We start from the raw sequence: 25,952 nt of genomic DNA, 5'->3' as shown, positions 1-25,952 counted from the left end.
GAGTTTGATTCTTCAAGTACAAAATTCAGACACGGCAAGATTCGACCTAAGGACTTAAAACCGAGCACAACCCATTGGCAGCCACAAAAATCACAATGGGACCAACCCTATCATGAGTCCAAAATTCAGGTAAGTAAAAAAATTCAAGTGAGTCACAATTCAAGAAAAAGTAGAGAAGTAGATATCCACCATTAGAACCTTCTTGTTTCCCTTCACCCTAGTGGAGCTAACTTCATTAACGGGTTAGATTGCATATAAATGTCATCGTGGACCAATAAAGATTAGGATAACAATTGCTTTCATCTCCACTTTTTATCATGCATGTTGCTAACTTGAGTTCAACGTTACTCCGACTCCTAACATAAACCGCAACAAATCGATTGTGGCTCAAAGAAATCTCATTGAATGACTAATATTGCTTAATAAAACTTTGTGGGCTCACTGTGATTTATGAGTTTTAAATTACTTGATTTTCGACTCACATCCTAACATAACCTACCATATATACATTAATGCTCACATTGATATCGTTCGGGATGTAGATTGCATATCGAGTAAAAGTTTGTGGAGCCCACTATGATTTGTGTCTTATCCACAATGTTCATCCATTATACCGGCTCATATTAAGACATGATAGAATTGGGAATATCCAAAGCTCAAGTGGACCACACTATAGGAAACAGTCGGAGTTGAATGCTTGTGGTTAAAAATTTCTTAGGGTAATTAAAGTTTTTGGATTGAACTGAAATTTATGTTTTCCCTTCTTTTATGTTTGTGTGACTTTATAAATAAAATGGATGACCAATAAACATTACCTTGAGCCCTAGGGAGGTTTCAATAGTGAACATCATTATCCCCATTATTTCCCGTGGTGTGGTCCACTTCAGATCTGTGTATGCTTCAATTTTGGGGGACGTAGATTACTTAAACTTTCTGTGATGGGAAGCTAGGTGGAGCCCATAGTGATGTTTGTGAGAAATTCATCTTGTTCATTCTTTTTCTTTCAGATCATGTTAGGACTTGGGCTTAAAAATAAGATAAATCCAAAACCCAAGTGGGCCCCACGACAGGAGACTGAGGTTGAATGTCCACCGTTAAAAAGTTTGTGAGGCTACAAGAGTTTTGGATGAGGCTAATGTTTTGTGTTTTCAGTTCATCTCAGTAGAAATGACTTGCTTGGCATACAAACATCACAGTAGACCTAGGGAGGTTTCAACAGAAGGCATTTTCCTGCTTGCATTTGGGCCCATGGTAACACAATTTGAAAAAAAAAAAACGGATAGACTGCAGGTGGATTTCTCACAAACATCACAGAAGGCCTCACCTAGCTTGCCATCGCAAGAAGTTCCTGCTAATGGAATCCCCGTCCTATCTTGGGTTTATGCCCTAAAATAAGCTGATAAAAGGAATGGATATGACACGTACAATACAGTGGACCCCACAGAGTATGCAATCGGCGCTCTCGCGTTAGCGCCACAGTTTTTAATTGTAGGGACTGCCTACAGCAATTGTTGCACGAAATTGGGGTGTTGCCGTGTCTAAGCTTGTAATTGTGTAGATTGGACGCTCATAGGCTTGTGGAGGGAAGAAAGTAAGGTTAGGGTAGGTTTCAGGTTTCAGGGAAAACATCACCTATATTTTGTATCCACACCGTACATCTATTTTTTTAGATCAACTACTTTAGGATATAGGTCCAAAAATGAGTAGATCCAAAGCTCAAGTCGACTACACTACAGAAAACAAGGGTGACAAAGACTCAGTATTAAAACCTTCTTAGGGCCCACCATGATATTTATTTACCATCCAACTTATTTGTATGCTCAACACAAATATAAACTTGATTGAAAACTTCTATGGCCCTAAGAAGTTTTTAATAACAGGCGTTCAATGTCCACTGCTCTATGGTGTGGTTCACAGATTTGGATCTGCCCCAAATTTCCCTAAAATGAACTTTCGCAATAGAACACCATGCAATCCGCTGCCCTAACACCTTTTTAGGGGAAGCGGTTTGGCTGGTGTGTTTAGCCAAGTTCTGTGGATCCCACCATGAGGTATATATTATATTCAAAGCATTCATCCATTTGGTGCACCCGTTGTAAGGCTTGATCTGAAAAATAAGATAGATCCAAAATCAAGTGGACCTCATTGCAAAAAGCAGTGGGGGATTTAATATCTACCATTGAAATTCTTTTGGGCCTCACATAAGTTTTGGATCAATATTGTATTTGTTTTTCCTCTTCATCCATGTTTGTGTGACCTTATAAATAGATTGGATAGGAAGTAAATGTTATTGTGGGCCTTACGAATGTTTGGAATCACTATCCCCTATGCTATTTGTGGTGTGGTCTAACTGAGCTTTGGATATAACTCATTTTTGGGCTCAAGCTCTAAAATGATCCCACCAAATGGTCGAACAGTGTGGATATAATAGATACATCATTGTGGACCCATATAATTTTGATATCCTTTGAACTGTTCGTACAGCCAGATCGGTGTTGCCACCGCCGGAAAATTTTCAGTATCAATTGACTTCAGCCGCGCAACTGCCAGAATAGGTCAAAAGGTGGTGATGCCATTGCTGAAAAGGTTAAAAAATGGACAGAGCTCGACGGCGCCATCCCCGAGCCACCCCATCAGGCAGTGGTGCCACACCGAGACAACGAGGCCACTGCCGAAGCAGCACAACAGGCAACAGTGCCGCTGCCATAGCAGTGATGTCACCACTGAACCAGCACAATAGGAAGCAGTGCCACCACCGTAATAGTGGTGCCATCGTCGCAAGTGGGCAGACAACGGTGGTGCCACTGCCAACACCCAAATGTGCTTTATTTCACTCGTTTGGGGGTGTCCTTTTAAGCCAAAAAAATGCCCCATTTTCCTCATTTCTAACCTATTGCAACTCTCTCTCCCCAAAAACCCTAAACCCCCAAAAGCCCAAGTTTCCCCACTTTCTTAATCCTTCATCTTCCTCATCTCCTCATACAAATCTTTCATCTCCAAGCTTCCAAACCCACATTTTCCCCAAAAACCTAAGATCCCCTCATCTCTTAAACTCCCAAAACCTTCCCATACTCGGAAATTTTCATCTTATTCTTCTTAAAATCTCCCATTTCCCTCTACATCAATAAAACCCCAAACCCTAGCAAGAAAAATGGCTTTCCTTGCAACCTTTTCCTCATTCTTTGTCATTCCTTTAATTTTTTCCCTCATGGGGAAGAAGAGAGCAACCCCCGACAAGGTAGGGCTGAGCCACAAGAGTCGGACGAAGAAGAGCCATGACTGATAAGATGGGCTTTCATTGCGGATTTAATAATACCTAAATACTATATATTTATCCTCTTAATTGTATTAGCTTTTCTGACATTTAACTGTTAATTCGATATAATTATATATGTTTTCTTCATGCAAGGATATTTTGGACTTAAATATGAATACGTGCTTAAAATGATATATTTAAATTTTAAAAGATTAATAAAGAGAAGACTCAGAGATTTGGAAGACATTATTGAAGAATTTATATGCCAAAAATTCAAAAAAATTAAGGACAAATGATGGAGAAAAGACTGAAAAATCACGCAGTACATCAATAGAAATAACGAACTATTCGGTCCCACTTGAGGTTGGTTCAATCCGACCAAATGTACAGAGAACAGTCTAATAAGAAATATTAATTTTCAATTCAAAGATATTTCAGCTTAATATTAGGCTGACCGAAGCCATGTTCGATACCACCGATGCCACCGAATTATCGTAGCCTTGCAATTGAAATAATATCTTATTGGTGTTCATGATAGGTTTAACCGAATTATCTTCCAATTGGATAAGATAGGACTTCGATTTCAATTAAGTTATATATTGAATCAGTAAATTGATACTGTGATTACCATGAGTAGATTCCTGAATCGTTAGTCATTTATTTATCTTTTTTAAAACCAATTTATCTCGCTGGATTAAAAAACTCAGACAAACCTCTACAGTTAGACTAGTACTAGGCCATGTTCCCCATTCCCTGAGAATTTGACCTCAATCTCACCAAGTAATTATTACATCGTAGCCTTGCATTTGGGGTTGTCAACCCTTAGGTTCGATCTGGGTCCCACCGCGAGCTACATCGGCCCAACCCTCTCAACCTGTCGCTGATGCGGTATGTATGGGGGACATGGTGTCATTTTCGAAGTTATGATTGACAACCGCTTATTCGGTGAGTACTTGGTGTTAGACTAGCTCATGCGCTGTGGTTGGAACCCTATGTTCGAAGGGAATCATCGGGCCAACGCAGGGAAAGTGAGAATGTTCTACACCCGTATCTACAACCCCAGCATGAACCAGTTGGGATTTGATACGACGGGTGCATGACCTACATTGACATGGAACCCATTGCACGGGTGCTTCACGTACCACGAGGAAACACCCACATAAATGAAGGGAGCATAAATCTGTGTAATGTTGAAATGAGTGCACTGTTCACTTATGTGGCGAGCTAGTGGATTAGAGGAGAAATGATAGCTTGCTCACATCGCACATGACGATATCAAACCGCGTACTTTACCACATCTTCAGAAATAACATGTATCTGAGGGTAGGGAATCAGACAGAACTCTCTAGATTCATGGTAGAGCTTCTTTACCTGGTGGGATGTAGAGAAGACATGTGCCTCCCCTCGATAGTCCTCTATCAGATAGTGAAGGCTACTGTGTCGAGTCTTTATAAGATGGGCTTCTCATTTAGTAGATTTGTTTGTAGATTAGTCCGATAATATGGAATCGGGGGTGTAACGTCGTGCCCGAACTGGTCAAGCTAATCAGCGACGACACATTGAACCACAATATGGGAATATGCCTCAAGCAGCAGAGGGACAGGACCGAAAGAGTTTGGGGATGAGATCAACGAGGAGGAAGATGAGAGAGAAGAATAAGAGGAAGGTGAAGACAAAGGAGGCAAAGGTGAGAATGAGGCAGGAGCTGAAGCCGAGAGAGCTAACGAGGAGCCCCTTACACCTCGAGGCATGCAAGAGGGCTTAGGTGCACTCAAGGCCAAGGTGGCCGAGTTGAAAGAGAACTAAGAGTACCAGAAGCCCAAGTTAAGCAAGATTGTCTCACATTGAAGGCGGTACCATGTTGTGTACAAAAGGAGGGAACACCCCTTCCTTCTCCTAACTCCGTGGATCTGTACATCCTAGTGGGTGCTTAATGTAGTTTATTCTTGTTGTGTAATAATCAAGGTTTAACTTTATTTTCATGTATTAATATGTTGTAGCGTGTGTGTGGTTAAGATGTTTGTAAGGGAACAATGTACGAAATGTTTTGTTTTGATGTTAATGAAATTGTCCCTACTTGCATTTATTTGCGCATTAAAATCTGACTTGTAAAATTGGAAAGTTTAATGACTTGTGCCTTTAGGGTTGTAACATGTTTAAAATGCTTAGAGATACATAGCTAAATTGTGCATCTGACACTCTTCTAAAATTCAATTACAGGATATGCCTCCCAAAGGAAATCGCCATCTAGTTGGACTCCCGCATGGCGGGTTGGTCGAGGAGGGCCTCCCCTCCTCTAGTGGCCAGTAGGTCCCGACTCGAGTCTAGGATCCAAGGCTATGCTTGAGTATCTGTAGCCCGCTCTAGGGCAGGACACTCTGTGGTCCCGGATATGCAACTGACCGCTAGCACAAGTTATGTGGCAAGGCTGAACCCAACTCTCGTTGTTGGCCAAAACCAATTTACACCGCCCTCACCTCACGCCACCCTAAGCTTTGATGGGGCAGATGCTACTTTTAATGCAACAGCAATGGACCTTGGCCACCCTGGTAGGCATAATTGCCTAGGGAAGAGGTGCTGCCTCGGTTATTACGCCCATGGCTCGAACATCGGCATTCCAAGAGGACAACATTTTCAAGTAGTTTCAGAAACTTAGACAGCCGACGTTCCCGAGAACTCACAACCCTTAGGATGCTGAGTATTGGCTCCACTACATCTCTAAAATGATCCGACCATTACACTATACCGAGGCCAAGTAGGTGGAGTTTTTCTCCTATGCCTTTGAGTAGGAGGCTAACTTGTGGGGGGATAACACCCTTCGAACGATCCCAAGGACCTACGTATGGACCTAGGATGATTTTGAGACCAGGTTCTATGAAAAGTACTTTCCCCTCACTTATTGATGGGAAAAAAAGAGTTAGTTCAACCAATTGTAGAAGGGCGACATGTTTGTATCCGAGTACAAGAACAAGTTCACCAATCTCTCTCAATATTTGATGTCGGTAGTGGCAAATGAGACTCTAGAATGAAGAGGTTCGAAGATGGGCTACGACCCGGGATCCTGACCAAAATGTGATGCACCCATGCCACCTCGTACGTCGACATTGTTGATATGGCGTTCTGGTTGAAAAATTGTCACGTCCCAAACTCGGAAAACGGGCTCACAAAATTCCCGATCGCCGAATCTAGTGCCGACAGCCTCCGTAGTGCCCCATTCTCGGATTCTGGCACTCTCATGCCAGATTCTGATCCTGGGATCTTACAAGGAGGATTTTTAGTAGAATTTTTTTTTTTTTTTTTTTTTTTTTTTTTTTTTTTTTAATAGAGCATAACCAAGTCACAAAACAACATCACCACATATCCACTATATCGAAAACTTTTAAGTACAATGCAGAAAGAGAAATACAGGGTGATCAAAAGCTTCAAAATAAACTGATGTGCACTCCTGCCTCAGCGCTGCTGCTGTCCAACACTACCTGCACGCAACGGTCGTGCATAAGCTTACAAAAGCTTAGAGGGTACTGTAAGTGTGTGTGCAAGGCCAGCGCCAAGTGTACAATATCAGAGTAATGCGGAAATATGCGATAAGTCCATGAATGCTATCAGCTGTACCAACGCTATATGATGCAAGACATGAATGCTATCGGCCATACCAAGACCATGCGATGCGAGGCCTATGTAGCCAAATGTCATATACGAGATGCGAAGCAAGCATGTCAGTCCTCATCAAGTACACATATCAGTACAGTTCCTCTCTAGATATCACCGGGGTCTAATACACTTCACACAGACTGCCTCCTCCCTAGTTACACAGTCGAGCAAGTGGAATAGACCTCACTATCCGCCTGACCAGTAGTCTGCCAATACCTACCCGGCTCGTCGATAGCGGACTCATTTGCGAGCTGGTCAAACTCAGCCTAGCTTATAGCCCCCTCACTCGGGCGGATAAGGCCACACCCCCTTCCAACCGACCATGAAACAGTGGGAGACGCGACCTACTGGTATTCGGCACTCGGGCGCTCGTGTATCCACTCGGTCTAGACGTTGGAGCATCTCCTGGTACTAAAAAGGTTCTGGGACTTTCACCCAAGGACATCCTAAGTGCCCACAATGCTAGAGCCAATATTTTCGGTATCCGATACGACCATCCACGATGTGCCTGTGGAGGCCACGGCCCTGATGTCGCTAGGGCATGCAGTGATCAAGTCACACATATGCGGAATGCATGAGTCACATCGTCAAATCATGCAGTAATCCTATGCGTACCACGCACTCATGTGGGGGCACTCCGTCTCATAAGGAGTCCCGTAAATGTCACAGCCCAACGGCTTATGCTATGATCAAACATTCCTCATATCAAGCATACATATGATGTGTATGGGCATGTATCATGGAGCTATACTAAGCATGTTATAAAGTGATGAATTATCCCTACAATGCAGATGGGCCTAGAAGGCCTACACACCACAAGTACGACCTATCAATGGGCCCTAGGGAGAGTCGTAATGCGGACATTTAACCAACATTATACTTGCAATGTGGACGTCAAACCAACATTGCTCCCAAGGCATAGCTTGCCACAAACCATGGAGAAATCATGCATTGCAATGGACCCTAAGGACAACCCGTTGGGCCTCGATCCATGGGCCTTAGGTACATCAAATGGGCCGTATCACATGGGCCTTACATTCATCAAATGAGCCACATTAATGGGCCTTACCAACGGGCCTTATGTACATTGCAATGGGCTATAACCCATGTGCCTTAGAATATATCAGAATGGGCCTAATCACATGGGCTTTATGTATCTCAAATGGACCACACCAATTGGGCCCCATATGTAGATCAAATGGGCCTCATAACACGGGCCTTATAAATGTCAAGGTGGGCCTTAAAAATGGCCACAAATACATATATACATACATACATATATATATATATATATATATATATATATATATATATATATATATATATAATTCATGCCAAAGGATCAACCGATCCTCACTTCAAATAATAGTGGTAGGACCCACTTGAACCACATATCTGACTCATTCTTTTGCTCATGCCTGAGCTTGCAAAAAGGCTCGACGGTTGGGGATGCAACACAAGCATCATGGTGGGGTCCACTGTCCAGACAGTGGACAGTGTGGATAACCACATAAATCATGGTGGAGCTCACCGTCCACTGCCGTGGACGGCCTGGAGAGAACACATACACGGTGGGTTCCACCGTCCCGTGCTGGGGACGGTGTGAATAAAATACATACATCACTGTGGGTCCCACGTGGGGCCCACCATAACGTTTGCTTTCCATCCAACCTGTTGAGGAGGTCACGCAGACCTGGGTTGAAGTGGAAAAACAAATTTCATATTGATCCTAAACTTCTGTGGGCCCAAAAATGGTTTCAATGGTAGAGAGTTCAATCCCACTGTTTCCTTTGGTGTGGGCCAACTGAGTCTTGGATGTGGCAGAAATTCGGAGGGTGGCCCGCTGCCCTAAGGGCCCACCATATGAACGGCTTAGATGTCATATAAACATCAAGGTGGGGCCCACGGCTGGAGCCGTGGGACCTGCTGTCCGCTCGCCCGCCTGGCGCGGTGTCAGCGTCTGACACCAGCAGCAGCAGCAGCAGCAAATGCTGCTGCTTGACATTTTTTTTTTGAAAACCATAGATTTTGTGGTTTTTCAGAGGTAGGGCCCACATCTGCTGAATCCGGGTCCGCCGATGGATTCTACCATGTATAACAAATCCATCAAGTCCAATATTGGGCATTTTTGGGCATGTAGAAAAATTAAGGTGAGTTTCAACGATGGAAATTACTATTTTCAAGGGTGTGGCCCGCTAGAAAGTTAGATCAGTCCCATTTTTCGGCTCAACGCCTAAAACGAGATGGCTAAGAGGATGGACGGCGTGGATTGAATCCATTCATCAAGGTGGGGCCTAAACAAGTGGGCCACCAAGAAGCTTGTGAACCAAGCTTATATTTGTGTTTTCATTTTAGTCCAGGGACGTCCTTGGACAGGGACGGCCTATGCATAGTGCATGCACAAGGTGGGCCTTGCTCCTGTGGGCCACCAAATGGATGAATGGTAAGGATAAAACATACATTAAGTGGGGCCCATCCAAGTGGGTCACATGGCCACCCCATCACACACAAAGATAAATAAATAAATAAATAAAAGAGAGGGAGAGAGAGATAGAGAGAGAAATGGGACACGCATGATGGAGGGCTCCGCCACTATGAGCCCTCCCTTACAAGCAATCATACATCGAGTGGGTCTCATTGCATGTGGGCCCACCAAATCAAGGATCAACGGTGGAGATCCCTTCTCCACCAAAATGAAAGGTCTAGATGACCCTTTACAAGCTAGAAAATAGACATCATGATGGGGTTCATAGAGAATGGCCCCATCACGGAATGATCATGAAGATCAAGGTGGGCCATCGACCACATCTTAAGGTCCCAAGTGAGATCCATACCATTGATCGGTAGGCCTCACTTGGTCCATCATCAAAACATGAAAAACCTATCCTATAAGGCACCCACCGTCCGATCTTCTTGGTCCGATGGAAAGCCGACCTCCTTGTGCTTCACTTTGATGGTGGGAGATGAAGATTCAAGGGCTAAGATGGAAGATTTTGGGATGGAAAGTGGGCCACACTACTCACTTCTCTTTTTCTCTCCTTGGAAAAATGTGGACGTGTGAGGCTTATGGGTTGCTTGGAATTGGTGTGAGAAAAGAGAAAGAGAGAGAGAGGGAGATAAGGAGAGGTGATGGGTGTGATGGGTGAGTGATGTGAGGTGAGGGATGGGTGAAGTGAGAGGTGGTTTGACTTTGGTGAGAAAAGGCATGGGTTGCTTTACTTGTGGAGAAAGGTGATGTGTACTTGACATGAGGTGATGGATGGGATTGATTGATGGGATTGATTTGACATATTGTAGAGATTCTCTTGGGATTGCAAACGCGCGGCGTTTTCTTCGAAGTAAACGCCGGCTCACATCTTCCTGCCAGGGTATCGGATCGGTGCGAGAGACGCGGCGTCGGAACCGCGGTGACGGTGCGGTCGCAATGGTAAAAGTCTTGATTTAAGCCGACTCAAATGTACAGCATACGACTTAGGGTCGATCGCAACGTCAATTATACGTCACGGGTTGCCGAAATTCGACAGGAAGGATCGCGGGATTCGACGGAACAGAACGGACTAGGATACGGGTCTTACAAAAATGATGGTGAACAGATGAATCGAACCTATCTCCAACTTAGTGGCCAGACTATGCCGAAATAACCATATGCTTTGTTGGTCAATAAGGGGCCCCAACTTTATGCTCAACTGGTCTGCGCTCCATCCTCCTCCAGCACCAAGGCCGAGTCCCGTGACTACGGTCCGAACCTGCACCTACTATGGCAAGATAGGCCACTTGGTCCTATATTACTTCACAAAGATGAGAGATAGTTGCATCACTCCCTCTCAATAGGCGAATCGTCTGCAACAACGCGCCATCATGGTTTCTCTGCTACAAGTTGTGTGCCCTTCACAGCAAGTAGGCCATCCTCCTTTGCACCCAAATTGCCCAATAAAAAGACTGATTGCCACATGAGTAAATAGGGTGTAATAAGCTAGAGTGCACGCACTAGTGACACAGGAGCTGGCAACAACCGAACCCCTCCCGTTGACATTTAAAGATACGATATTCATTCAAGGCATTTTAGTATACTTGTTGGTAGATACAGGAGTTACTGTATCATTTACTTTTTGCGGGCTTATAAAATGCATGAAGTTGGAAATAGTGACCATACCAAGTAGAATAATGCTAGCTGCCATGGGGGAGAGTTTCAATACGAATAAGTTGTGTCCCAGATGTCCTATCACTTTGGGGAGCAAGGAAGTCTTAATTGATTTGTTAGTTGGGAGCATATACCACTTTGATGTCATCATTGGTATGGACTGGTTGACACCAATGAAGCTTGAAGTCAACTGTGACATCAAGATTGTCACTGTGCAAGTAGAAAGGGAGCCCCCTTTCACTTTCCCGATAAAGGTGAGATTTGAACACCATGAATTTATATACACTATTTGTGAGCAAGATTATGGTTGGCCAACATTATCGAAAACTCTGTTAGTGAACAAATATGAAGATATATACAAACCCATATTGGGTCTATTGCCTCAACACGAGATTGAGTTTACAATTGACCTCATGCTGGGTGCGATTCCTGTCACACAACTGTCATACTGGATGCATCCGTGTGAAATGAAGGAGTTGAGGTCCTAAATCAATGGGTTATTGGGCTATGGATTCATCTAGCCTAGTGTGTCACCATGAGGAGCTCCTATCTTGTTCGTGAGCAAGAAAGATGGATCTTGGTGTTTATGTATTAATTAACACAAGTCGAACAATCTAATAGTGAACAAGTATCTGCTGATGAGGATCAACGACTTCTTTGACTAGTTTCAGGATGCCCATTACTTCTCCAAGATAGACTTACAGTCGCGATACCATTAATTGCGTGTCAGGAAGGAAGTTGTACAAAAGATCGCATTAACGATGAACTTTAGGCACTACGAGTTCCTTGTAATGTTGTTTGGCCTTACAAACGCCCTAGCAGAATTTATTGATCTTATGAACCGAATTTTCAAGTTGTAATTTTTTGAGGATCAAATATTACATATTAGACCCTAGTTATTACTTAGTTTTACATACATGATAATGTTTAACGTTCCATTTTAATCATGTTTTTGTTGCAAGGTGAATTTCAGAGCTTGGATTGAAAAAAGGTACTAAAAGCATGGATTTGATGCTCAAGAATCACCAAAGCAAGGGACGGATCTTAAGAGACCAAGATTGAAGAATTCACACGCCAAAGATCTGAGAAAATCAAGTGATTAACAATAAAGAAGCCTAAAAATCGTCCTGAATGCAAGATCACAAGGTTCTCACCATCCGTTTGGCTTGAAACTTTATATCTGGCTTGAGAATCATAAAGTAACTGTACATATAAAATTTCAGCCATTGGATCTTTGTGGAAGTGGCCCAATAGAAAGATCTCCACAAAACCAACGTTTTGGGGGCCACCTGATCTCCGGATATGCCTCAGTTTTGAACTCAACCCATTACATTGTGACGGAAGATGAATGTACGGTGTGGATTTTCCCAAATACGTCTTAGTGGGTCTTATCTGGGAGACACATGCGCACCATGAACAAGGTCTTTAGGTGCACCAAATTGAGGGAGTTGGTCAGCGTACACTGACTCGACTCCCATTCAAAAAATGAAAATTTTCATTTTTTTCACGCCACTGTGAAACCGGATGCACGTCTTCCGTTCGGATTGCTGTGGGCCATCATCATGACCCACTTGGAAAATCCAAGCCGTCCATCATGCAGAGGGGGAAAAATGGTTAAACCCATGTTGACCCCATGCATCCATGCATGCGCATGCACGTGCCAGCCACAGTGATCACAAGAAGGCTGCCTTGCAATGTTCAAAGCAATTGCGATAGATTGTGGGCCCACCAAACATCTCAGCACGAGAGAGTGCGCAAGGAACATGTGCAGGACGTCCAGACGCTGCTCGGATACTGTGGGCCGGTTGTGTGACCTTAATCACGGTCGGATTGATGATCCAGACCGTCCAAAAGATGGAGAAGGGGGTCTTGACCCTTCCTATCAAGTTAGAATGGACAACGTGGATAGGTTCTTCCCTGAAAATCACTCCAAATGCGGCTATTTTCGTGCTTTTACTGCGAAACAAGAGGAGTGCGTAACTCCTTGTGCACTCCCAACTCTAGCCACCGACCCTCACCATTCTTTTAAAAGGAAAGAGAGAAGGACGTGGAGGGCATCATCAGATCATCTAGGGATCAGACGTGAGAGAGGAGCGGAGCAAGAGAAGAAAGAGAGAGAGAGAGAGAGAGAGAGAGAGAGAGAGAGAGAGAGAGCATGAGCCAACTGAGTTTTCTTCTTTCTTCTTCCTTATTTTTCTTTCTTTTCTTTTAATGTTTTTATTAAGAGATCTTAGCTTGATCATGACTATGATGAGCTAAACCTCTTAGCTAGGGCTAAGAGGTGAAGCTTGTAGCATGATGGGTTATTTTCTATGCTTGGTTTGATGTTAAGATGAACTCTCTTTTGATCCTAGTATGATTATAAGGAATACTCTTAGTTTTTAATGGTTTGTTGTGACTTGAATTACAATAGATCTGCGATAGCTTTGAGTATATTCTATGCATGTATTGAGGTTGTGAGTGTAGGAACCCTATTGTTCACCATTGTCTGATGGACATGGTTGGATGATGGAATCCTTCCTAACGTTCATAACTCTCTTAGATTGGTTATGGATTGGTTAAATTCTGTTGTTTGCTTTGCTCATGGGCATGGTTTTGTGATGGAATCAATTCTAATTCTCATACCTCTCATCTCTTGAAAACTAAATCAAGGAAGTTCAGAATTGGATTTTAATGGATTATCTTCCAACTGGATGAAGATGGGACTCTAATTCCAGTTGTGTTTTTGAATCAACCATAGATCTCCTTGATCTCTACAAGTGGATCCTTGGAAACTCTTGTTTCCCACCTTTCAATTTTACAAGTTTTAGTTAAAGTAATTCACCATTATTCTCTTAAAATTTCCTAATTTAGATTACATATTTTTCTAGTTCTAGTTCTAGTTCTAGTTACTTTCATATTACATATAAGGTTCAATCCTTGTGGATTTGACCTCGGTCTTACCGAGATTATTACTACATCGCGACCCTACACTTAGGGTTGTGAACAAGTTTTTGGCGCCTTTGTCGAGGTTTGACGGTTGCATTTTTCTGAAATTAACTAGTTTTAGAATTATGTTGAGATTAGGGCTTTATTTGTTATTTTTAGAAATATTCTAATTATAAGATCCCTTTTATTTTTAAAAACTAACTTTCTAATTTAGGTTTAGAACTTTCTTAATTTGTTTATAGAAACTTTCTATTTTCCCTTTTTAGAAAATTTTCCATTTTTTAGAAATTAGTTTACTTTCTATTTTTAGAAACTAACTTGTTTTGTTTTGTTTTGCAGGACCTAACCTAGGAACTTCCAATTTGGTAACTTCTTTCCAATTCTTCTTTAGATTTCTATTCTTTTCTTCCTTTTTAGGTTTAGGTTAGAATTTGAGATTGAGGGCTGCGAGTGTTTCATGCCCAAGTGGGTCCATCACAATACTCGACGTCTCTTAATTGAAGGAGGATTGGTTGAGAAGTTAACTATCCATCGCAGGACTAGACACCGCTTGAGATCCCCAGAGTTAATTGAGGTTATGATCGTAAATTAACTAGCCAATCAACCTGAAGGACTACTTCAACCTAGGGTTGGGGAAGTCCAGGATGAGAATGAGGTGCATTAAGCACCTCCGCCAATACTTTATGAGATTATTTACAACCGGCGGGGGTGAGCACGCCCTCATGTATAGTTTTTCTAGAGAATACGGGACATAGATATTAAGCCAGGGGTGATCCAACTCTTTCCTAAATTTCATGGGCTTGAGTTAGAAAATTCATATTTACACTTGAAAGAGTTTGATGAGATTATAGCCACTTTATATTTTCCAAGCATATCTGAGGACACAATCAGACTGAAACTCTTTCCCTTTTCTTTGAAAGAGAAAGATAAGATGTGATTGTATTCACTACGTCCTAGATCCATTGCAAATAGAATGACATGATAAAGGAGTTCATAACGAAATTTTTTCCACATCATAAAACCAAAACCCTTATAAAGTCAATTATGAACTTTGCCCAAAAGGAGGATAAAACATTCTTCCAATGTTGGGAAAGGTTCAAGGATCTTATCAGTTCATGCCCAAAACACAGTTTTGAAACGTGGCACATTACACACTTTTTCTAGGATGGCCTGACATCTTCCATGCACCAATTGGTTGAGACAATGTGCAATGGGAAATTCATGAATAAAAATGTCGATGATGTGGAGGACTACATGGATAGACTTGCTGAAAACGTACAATAATGAGACACTTACCTAAAATCAAGCACCACTTCTAAGCCCACTCAATCAAAGGAGGGGGGTGGATTATACCTTCTGAAAGAGGATGATGATATCTGTAAATGCTATATTGTAAATCTAGCACCTAGAGTTGTCAAATTTTGTTGTGCCAAATCATTTAGAATTTGTATCATGTGTTAATGAGATGAATAGATCAACTTCATGCATTTCAAAGTTGTCCATGTCTTCGTCGAACTTTTCTACGTATTTAAGTTGAAGAGCATTGTCGAAGTTCAAGATTTCAAGCTCAAGTACAAGTATAAGTTCAAGGCTCAAGTTCAAGTTTAATCTTCAAGTTCAGTAATTTAAAAAATCAAGAACTCAAGCTCTAGCTCAAGCTCAAGTTCCAAATTTGAAGACAAGCTTCAAGTATTTCAAGTGAATGAATTAGTAGAGCGAACAATGTTTCAATTGTTCAAACTCACAAACAAGGTATGGATGACCCTGGATTGACCATAGGATGAGTCATATTCATTGCATATTTTATGTGGGTCATTTCATAAGTTTATAGGTCATTTTCTCGACTATTCCTAGTCTTTGTTCGACTAGTCTAAGCTTTAGCTTGACCAGTCCATGAGTTTTCTTGACCAGTCCAAGATTAGTTGCTAAATTTCAGAATTTTCTGTTAGACTCTCAACTAGTCCTGGAAACTCCTCGACCAGTTGAGTGAACAGTGCTCGACCAGTCGTGCGACTCAAAGTCTAGCAATGTTTTTTGGTCCCACTCGACCAGTCGAGTGCATTGCTTGACCAGTCGAGCAAGCCACTTGACCAATCAAGTAACAATCTTATCTTATCATGTTAGAAATTTTGAAAATTGGTTGGTCCTTCGACCAGTCGAACTGACCTTTAGACCAGTCAAGTGAACATTATTTTCAACTATAAATAGAGGACAAATTTTAGAGTTTTTCATTCATTCCAAGCTAAATCAAGTCATTACTCTAAGAGATAAGTTCCTGCATTTGTTAAGCTATATTGTGCTCATTTTAGATTCATTTTAATAGCTTTTGTTTTTTGATTTTGTGATCTCCATTCAAATTTATTTTATTAAAGAAGAGAATTGTGATTTACCCTCTTTTGAGATCCAAATCAAATCAAGCTAGCCCAGGTTGATTTAATTTAAAATTAGTTTAGACTTAGAACCCTTTCACTTGTGAGACTAGACATCTTCATCTTCATCTACATCGAATTGGTTCTACTGGACTTCATCAGAAGAAGAATCTTCAGATAAGTACAATTTAATTTTTTACATTTTATTGTCTTTGAGATTTAGCCAAGAAAAACTCATTGTGGGGTTTTTAGAATTGTGTAAGCCCATTTGAAAGACACAATTATGAAGGTTTTAAGGTGAACCTTGAAAAACCTTATTTCATAGTGAAAGTCAATATCCCGTGGGTATGGATATTAGGAGTGGAGTAGTTCTGTGGCTATTTGCTAACAGTTGGTGTACACACAAGCAAACCACTATAATTCCTGAAGTTGTGGTGGATGATAGTATTTGTTTATGTGTGTGAATATTGTAATTTACTTTATGCACTTGTGGTGAATGTTGTAATTTCCTTTCATTTACTTGTGGTGAATGTTGTAATAACTTAATTTATTTTCTTTACCTCTTTCTAAGTTTGAGTTTTTGATACTTACAAATGTTCTAATAAGGTTGTCCTACCATAAGCCTTTGGTTTTTGGTGTAAGGTTGTCCTTAGAACTTAGTTTGTATCAACTTCTCAATACTTGTGCATTTGAGGTTGCTCTTTATTTGTGATATCAATTCTTGTACATCTTTATAATTTCACATTTAAAAAAAATAAAATTGACATAGTCCTATTCACCTCCCCTCCCCCCCTCTAGAACTTTAAGAAGATGATGATCAATGCTAAAGTGTCTAATCTCATAAGAAAATTCAAGGCCATGGAACTAAATAAGGATAAGGTTAAGGAAACTGTTTGCGGTATTTGTGCTTGCAATGTTTACACAACTGAAAGTTGTTCAACAATACTTGCCTTTCAAGAAGTGTTGAATGAGCAATTCAATGTCGTGAACAATTACCAAAAACCTTTCAATAGACCTACCTCCAATACATGCAATCCTAGTTGGAGAAATCATCCGAACTTCAGTTGGAGGAATGGACAAACTGCTACTCCTCAAGGTTTCTTTAATCAAATTCCAAATCAAGTGAAACCTTAAGAAGAACTGGTTCAAAATTCCACACAAACTCAAGAGCTTACTCAAGTAATACGAGAACTTACAAAATTTATGCAAAAGATGGATTTATGTGTTATGGTTATAGAAAAGGGGATGCTTCCTGCTTAACCTCTCCCTAATCCTAAACCGCAATATGAGATAAGTGATCCAAGCTCTTCAAATCAGATGGAGTAAGCTAAATCTATCACTACTCTTAGGAGTGGGAAGACCATTGAAAAAACTATTTCAGTTAGGAATGAAAAGCCTAAGGACCTGAAAGTGGACAAAGATGATGGATCTAGCCATGCTCCACAAGAATTAGAACTAGAACCACAAGGAAAACTAGTTGCTCCATTTCTCCAACGATTGGTTACACCAAAACCTCTCTAACTCTCGGGATATTCTAGAGGTGTTAAAACAAGTGAAGGTCAATATTTCTTTACTTAATGCCATAAAACAAATACCTTCATATGCTAAATTTCTTAAAGACTTGTGTACGACCAAAAGACGGCAAAATTCAAAAGAAAATCTTCTTAACTGAGAAAGTGAGTGTCATCCTAAAGCAACATGTGCCACAAAAATTCAAAGATACCGGTAGCCCAACCATACCTTGTATAATCGGGAACTACCAAATTTAGCACGTACTTCTTGACTTAGGAGAGAGCACAAATCTGATTCCCTACTTGGTGTACAAATAATTAGGTTTGGGTGAATTAAAACCCACCTTAACCACATTACAACTTACTGATCGCTTTGTTTGTTTACCGAGAGGGATAATTGAGGATGTGTTGGTTCAGGTTGACAGATTCTACTACCTAGTAATTTTATCATCTTGGATATTGAACCCATCAGTAACATGAGCACTCAGATTCCTGTCATTCTTGGTCGCCCATTCCTTACCACTTCAAATGCAATCATTAATTGTAGGAATGGCGTCATGAGTATGTCTTTTGGGAATATGATATTGGAGTTGAATATCTTTTTCAATGCAAGTAGATAGCTAGAGGATGATGACGATTTCTATGACATTAACATGATTAACTATTTCGTGAAAAATGGAACACCTTTGACCTTATCCTCTGATTTAGAGTCGTACCTAGCCTACTCCCATGATTTTGATGATAACATGATTAGGGAGATGAGCGCCATGCTTAATACTATACCGGTCCTTGAAATTAACCAGTGGAGGCCACAATTTGAAGAGTTGTTCCAAACTGGTGAAGTACCTCTACCGTCTAACCTTAAGCCACCGGATTTTGACCTAAAATATTTACCCTCCGAATCGAAATATGTCTATTTAGGTCAAGATGAGACATACCCGGTGGTGATTTCTTCCAACTTTGAGCAAGAACAGGAGAGTATGCTTATATTTACTCTCATTGAGCATAAGGGAGCCCTTGGATGGACGATTGCGGACCTCAAGGGAATTGACCCTTCAATTTGTACTCACCTTATTTATCTTGACGATAATGTGAAAACTTCTCGGCAATTAAAATGTAGACTAAATCTAAACATGAAGGAAGTAGTTAAGGCCGAGGTTCTTGAACTATTGGATATGGGTATCATATACCTTATATCTGATAGTCAATGGGTGAGTCAAACTTAGGTGGTTCTCAAGATGTCTGGAATCACCATCGTAGCCAATGCCAATAATGAACTCATGCCAACTAGAGTTACTATTGGTTGGAGATTGTGCGTTGACTACATGAAGTTGAAAACCATTACGAGGAAGGACCACTTTCCTTTACCCTTTATTGATAAAATCTTAGAAAGACTAGCTAGTCATTCCTATTACTGTTTCCTTGACGAGTATTCCGGCTATAACCAGATAGAGATAGTCTCTACATCACCTTTGTTGACCGAAGGATACCATTCGGACTGTGTGATGCCCCTGCCACTTTTCAGTTTTGCATGATGAGTATTTTTTCTAATATGGTGGGGTAATATCTAGAGGTCTTTATGGACAACTTCTTTGTCTTCGGTCTATCTTTCAGCGATTGCTTAAAGAATCTTAAATGTGTGCTGAAAAGATGTGAAGAAAAGAATTTGGTACTTAATTGAGAAGTGTCATTTCATGGTTCGTAAGGGAATTGTCCTTGGACATATCATCTCATCCAAATGAATCAAGATAGATAAGGTAAAAATTGATCTTATCTCTAACCTACCTCCACCCAAGAACATACGAGACGTGCGATCCTTCTTAGGACACGCCGATTTTTACAGATGATTCATAAAGGACTTTAATCTCCTCTCTTGTCCTCTATGTAATCTACTTCAAAAGGATGCACCATACGAGTGGACTGAGCAATGCCAGGAAGCTTTTACTAAACTTAAGAACACATTGACCACTACACCTATCATATAGCCACCCGACTGGAGCCTTCCTTTTAAACTTATGTGCGACGCGTCTGACTATGCTTTTAGGGCGGTTTTAGGCCAGAGAAAAGAAAAAAACCCTACATTATTCATTACGTAAGTAGAACTCTAAATCCTGCCCAAGTGAACAACTCGACTACGGAAAAGGAACTCTTAGCTATAGTGTTCGATTTGGACAAATTTAGGTCCTACCTGATCGGATCCAAGATCGTCATTTACACAGATCATTGGGCGCTCAAGTATCTTCTTTCTAAGAATGATGTTAAGCCCCGCCTGATAAGATGGATCCTCCTACTCCAAGAATTTGACTTGGAAATAAAGGATAAAAAGGGAATAGAGAACGTAGTGGCTGACCATCTTTTCCACCTTGATCTCCCTAATTCTCCTAAGACGACACATTCAATGACATATTCCCTGACGAACAATTGTTCAAAGTCTCTCATTTACCTTGGTTCGCTGATATTGCTAATTATCTTGCCATAGGTTTCACATTAACACATTAGACTGCACAAGATAAGAAGAAATTTTTCACCGAGGTGCACAAATTCTTCTGAGATGATCCATATTAATTTGTTTAAATATTACTCAGACCAAATCTTAAGGAGATTGCCTTGGAACACTGAAAAATTCTCAGCAATAGGACTTCTATCTCTTCGCAATTTCTACAGCGCCTGGGCTCGAACTATTGTTCGAAAGCATACCATCGTTCTAGAACAAATCAACCTCTCTGATGCAATTATAGCCACGTCAGAGTATTTTCATAAGGATGCTTCTATCTTCAGAGGCTTCCTCAACCATTGGTCTCCAATCACCAACTCGTTTCATCTTCCTTCAGGTGAAATGAGTATCACTTTATGGGATCTTCTTCACATAGCAGGTCTTCCCATTATGGGCAATATCTTCAATGCCTATGTACCCTCTAATGGAGAGCTCGCTATAGCTTCTGCAAGAGACAACAAATCTGAAATTTCGAAGACCACTCTTGAACTCTTCAGTGCACTGGCCAACTTCCCTCAACCTGATCGCATTACTTCTCTCGAATGGCTAACTTACTTTTCTAAAAAATTACAGTATATTTTCTCCTATCTACTTTCTTCCTTCACAACTTCAATCTTATATGGTCTAATTTTAATGATTATTTCTTTACCCTAATAGCTTTACAGGTTATAATCACTAAGAACTTAAGACCATTCGCAAGAATACTAAGGGCACTATTGAATACAGTTCCTCCTGCGAACTGGCTGCCTTCTTAGCCTACTGGCTAAGTGTAGTGATATTCCTAGATTTCGAGCAGATAAACATTATCAGGCCATCCTTCTTCATGGTAGCAGGTGCAATAGCGTAAGGTCAAAAATATTCACTGGCTCCCCCAATCCTATGTTCCTTGTACCGTGGTTTCAGAGACACCATTCTGGTTCTAAAAATTCTTCGTCCAACTCTTTTGCTGTCTGTTGTTGAGGGTCAAATATTGCATATTAGACCCCAGTTATTACCTGGATCTACAAGCATAATACCGTTTAATGGCTGATTTAATCGTGTTTGTGATGCAGAGTGTACGTACAAGTTTAGACTGAAAAAAAGGATGATAAAGCATAGATTTAATGCTCCTGATAACACCAAAGGCAAGGGACGGACTCCAGGGGACCAAGATTGACAGATTTGCATGCCAAAGATCCGAGGAAATCAAGCCATTCACGTTAAAGAGGCCCGAAATTGGTGAAGAATGCAAGATCACATAGTTCCTACCATCTGATTGGCTCAAAACTTCATACATGGCCTGAGGGCCATAAATTAACCGTACATATCAAATTTTAGCCCTCGGATCACTATAGAAGTGGCCCAACAATTAGATCAGCCCATAGAACAGCGATTTGGGGCTCACCTGATATCTGGATATACTTCAATTTTGGTTTCAACCCTTTAAATTAGAGGGTAAGATGTATGGATGGAGTGGATCTCCCAGAAACATCACCGTGGACCCCACATGAGCAGGGTGTGCATGGTGCACAAGTGGTCCAGATGTGCACGACAGCTGCACCTCCTTCCAAAACAGGCTGGTCCCGTGACCAAGTCAGAAACGGCAACTGCCATTTTAATTCTTGTGCAAACAGTGGTGCGGAGGCAAATTGTAGAAGCTGGAGGGCCACCATCATGGCCCACATAAGAGATCCACACCATTCATCAGGTAGCCTGGACGAATCCATCCCAACCCAAGAAAATTCAGGAGAAACAATAAGCAGGTACACATGTATTGTTCAGCCAAAGCCAGCTTCTGCACTGCAACATTAATAGGAAACCGACCGTTTGAGGGATGTTGTGGCCCACCATCATGGATCATCTGTCCAATCCAACTCGTTCATCACGCAGAGGGGCGAAAACTAGTCAAATCCATGTTGAATTTGGGTAATATCACACTGACACATTCCCGCTACAGAGGTCACAAGAAGACTATTTTGTAGCGTTCAAAATAGTGCAGCGTGATTGAACTCAGTGGACCACATCAAAAGCAATCCAAAAGCAGTCATTTCTGACCGAAATTTCGAGAGGAATCCGGTGGACGGAATGGATTTCTCAAAATAACATCGAAGTGGGCCCCACCAACTTCGACAGTGAATCCCTCTTGCGCAGGCCCTGTTTTCCGCGTCCGGACGAGTCCGGGATTTGCGGGGAGTAGTTGGTCACGATCGTTAATCTTTTGAGTGATCCAGACCATCCAATGTGTCCACAGGGAAGCCAATACCCTAGCCAAGATTTCAGAATTGACAGATAGGTTGATATCACACCGCAAATATGCTCCAAACACAAGATGTTTTGCACTTTCGCTGCGCATGCGAACTCTGCTACATAAACGGCTGTCCATCTCTTGCCACGCAGCAACCGAGACTTCTGCATGAAGTCTCCACATTCCCAGCCGACCGGAGGAAACTATCTAAGCAAGAGAGAGAGAGAGAACCAGATATTCAATTCGCAGGGATCGAATCTGGGAGGGCTGAACGTGAGCAGAGAGAGAGAATATAGTTATTTGTTTTTCTCTTTTTCCTTTCTTCTTCTTTTTTTGTCTATTTTGGATTTAGCTTAATCATGGTCGGTTAAACCTCTTCGCTAGGGCTAAGAGGTGAAGCTTGTGGCATGGTGGGAGTACTCCTATAGTTGTGATTTATGTTGAACTGATTTTGATGCTAGTTGATTTCATGAAATGCTTTCAGTTGTTAATGGTTTGTTGTGACTGAAATTACAAAAGATCTGCGATGGCTTTGAGTATTTCTTTCTCCTTTTTATGTTTATGACGTCAGGAAGCCCTGTTGTTCATCATTGTCTCATGGGCATGGTCGGATGGCGGTACCCTTCCTAACCTTCATGCATTGTTGATTGGTGGGTAATTAGTTTAATTCTATTATTTACTTTGTCTCCTGGGCATGGTTTGGTGATGGAATCCATTCTAATTCATATACCTTTCATCTCGTGAAAACTAGATCAAGTAAGTTCAGTTTAATTTCCATAATTCTTGATGCAGCCACAAGATCTCCCTGATCTCTACAAGTGGATCCTCTGAATCCCTAGTTTCCTTCTTCTGAATTCCTTAAGTTTTAGAATAATATTTCACTATTATTCCTCAAAAACCATTCGATTTAGATTTCATCTTAGTCTAATTTTAATTCTACCTAGTTTCAGATAACGTACAGGTTTCAGTCCCTTGGGATTCGACCTCGGTCTCACCGAGTTTATTACTACATCACAACCCTATACTTGGGGTGTGAACAAGTTTTTGGCGCCATTGCCGAGGATTGACGATTACGTTTTCTGAAATTAACTAGTTTTAGGATTAGTTTAAGATTAAGATTTTTCTAACTTTAGGTTTAGATTTTTCTGATTTCTAGAAACTAACCTGTTTTCCTGTTTTGTAGGATCCTGACATAAACTTCTAAATTGGTAATCCCTTTCTAATTCCTCTACTTTTTCTATTTTTAGAATTAGGGTTTGAATTTTAGAAATTTTCTAATTCTAGTGTTTTCCTATTTTTAGGAAATAGTTTATTTTTAGAAACTTTCCTCTTTTGTTTTTAGAAACTAGGTTAGTTATTTCCCTTTTTAGAAATTCTTTCTAATTTTATAAACTAACTCATCTTTCCTTTATTTTATTGTCAGAAACTTTCTAATTTTAGGTTTAGATTTTCTATTTTAGAAACTTTCTAATTCTGAAATTTTCCTTTTTAGAAACTAATCTCTTTTGTTTTCTTTTACAGGATCTTAACATAGGAACTTCTCATTTGGTTTTTAACTTAGGGACTCCAACTTGGTAACTTCTTTCCAACCCTATCTTTCTTTCTAGATTTTCTTTTCCTTTCTTAGGATTAGGTTTCGAATTTGAGGGCTGCGAGTGTTTCATGCCCAAGTGGGCCCGTGACAACACTCGACGTCTCTTGACTGAAGGAGGATTGGTTGAGGGGTTGATTATCCATCGCAGGACTAGACACCACTCGAAATCCCCTAAGTTAATTGAAGTGATGGCTGAAAACCAACCTCTTCTATCCCGACCTAGGGTGGAGGACATTCAAGATGAGAATGAGATGTATCAAGCACCCCTGCCACGTACTTTACGAGATTATTTACAACCAGCGGGAGTGAGTACGCCCTCATGCATGATTTTTCCTGAAAATACAAGACATATGGACATCAAGCTAGGGGTTATCCAACTCCTTCCTAAGTTCCATGAGCTTGAATCTGAAGAACCATATCTACATTTGAAAGAGTTTGATGAGATCAGAGCCACTTTATATTTTCAAAATGTGTCTGAGGACACAGTCAGGCTGAGACTCTTTCCTTTTTCCTTAAAAGAGAAGGCTAAGACGTGGTTACATTCACTGCGTCCTAGATCCATTGGCACATGGAATGATATGTAAAGAGAATTTATAAAGAAATTCTTTCCACATCATAAAACGATTACCCTTAGAAAAGTAATCATAAACTTCACCCAAAAGGAGGATGAAACATTTTACCAATGTTGGGAAAGGTTCAAGGATTTGGTCAGTTCATGCCCACAACACGGCTTTGAAACGTGGCGCATTACAAATTTTTTCTATGATGGACTGACATCTTCCATGCGCCAAATGGTCGAGACAATGTGTAATGGAGAATTCATTAATAAAAATGTTGACGAGGTATGGGATTACCTCGATAGTCTTGCTAAAAAAATACAATCATGGAATTATTACCCAAAGTCAAACACCACGTCTAGGCCGACTCAATTAAAGGAGAAAGGTGGATTGTATCTCTTGAAAGAAGAGAATGATCTCAAGTGTAAAGTGACTACGTTCATAAGGAAAGTTGAGGCCATGAAAGGAAAGAAGGATACGGTTAATGAAAGTGTTTGCGATATCTGTGATTACAACATTCATACAATTGAAAATTGCCCTACAATACCCGCCTTTCGAGAAGTGTTGAATGAACAATCCAATGCCGTAAATAATTATCAAAGACCTTTCAATGGACCAACCTCTAATACGTATAATCCTGGTTGGAAAAATCATCCAAACTTTAGTTGGAGAAATGGACAAACTACTACCCCTCAAAGTTTCTTCAATCAAAATCCAAATCAGGGGAAACCTCAAGCAGAACTGGTTCAAAATTCCATGCAAGAGCTGACCCATGCAATGCGAGACTTTATGCAAAAGATAAATTCACGTATGATGGTTATAGAAAAGGGAATGCTTCCTGCACAACCGCTTCCCAATCATAAACCGCAATACGAGATAAGTGATCCCAACTCTTCAAATCAAATAGGGCATGCTAAATCCATCACCACTCTTAGGAGTGGGAAGATCATTGATAAAACCCTTCCAGTTAGGCCCGAAAAGCCTCAAGAACCAGAAGAGGACAATAATAATGGATCTAGTGAGGCCCCACAAAAATTAGAACCGAAACTTCTAGAAAAGTCAGTTGCTCCATTTCTCCAACGGTTGGTCGCACCAAAACCTCTCTCTAACTCTCAGGATATCCTAGAGGTGTTGAAACAAGTGAAAGTCAACCTTCCTTTGCTTGATGTCGTAAAACAGATACCTTCATATGCTAAATTTCTAAAAGACTTATGCACGACCAAACGA

At 40.9% G+C, this 25,952-nt stretch overlaps 1 non-coding gene across 1 annotated transcript; it reads right to left on the bottom strand.

The window, feature by feature from the left end:
* Positions 1-24,794: 24,794 nt before the first annotated feature.
* On the bottom strand, positions 24,795-24,901 carry LOC131238191 (small nucleolar RNA R71). Its single transcript, XR_009167601.1, has one exon. It is a non-coding gene; the product is annotated as a small nucleolar RNA R71 (small nucleolar RNA).
* Positions 24,902-25,952: the final 1,051 nt, after the last annotated feature.

The sequence above is a fragment of the Magnolia sinica genome, chromosome 2 (genome assembly GCF_029962835.1).
Source record: "Magnolia sinica isolate HGM2019 chromosome 2, MsV1, whole genome shotgun sequence".
NCBI classification, from domain to species: Eukaryota; Viridiplantae; Streptophyta; class Magnoliopsida; order Magnoliales; family Magnoliaceae; genus Magnolia; species Magnolia sinica.
The sequence above is the reverse complement of the archived record's forward strand: the minus strand, read 5'-3'. Positions and strand labels throughout refer to the sequence as shown.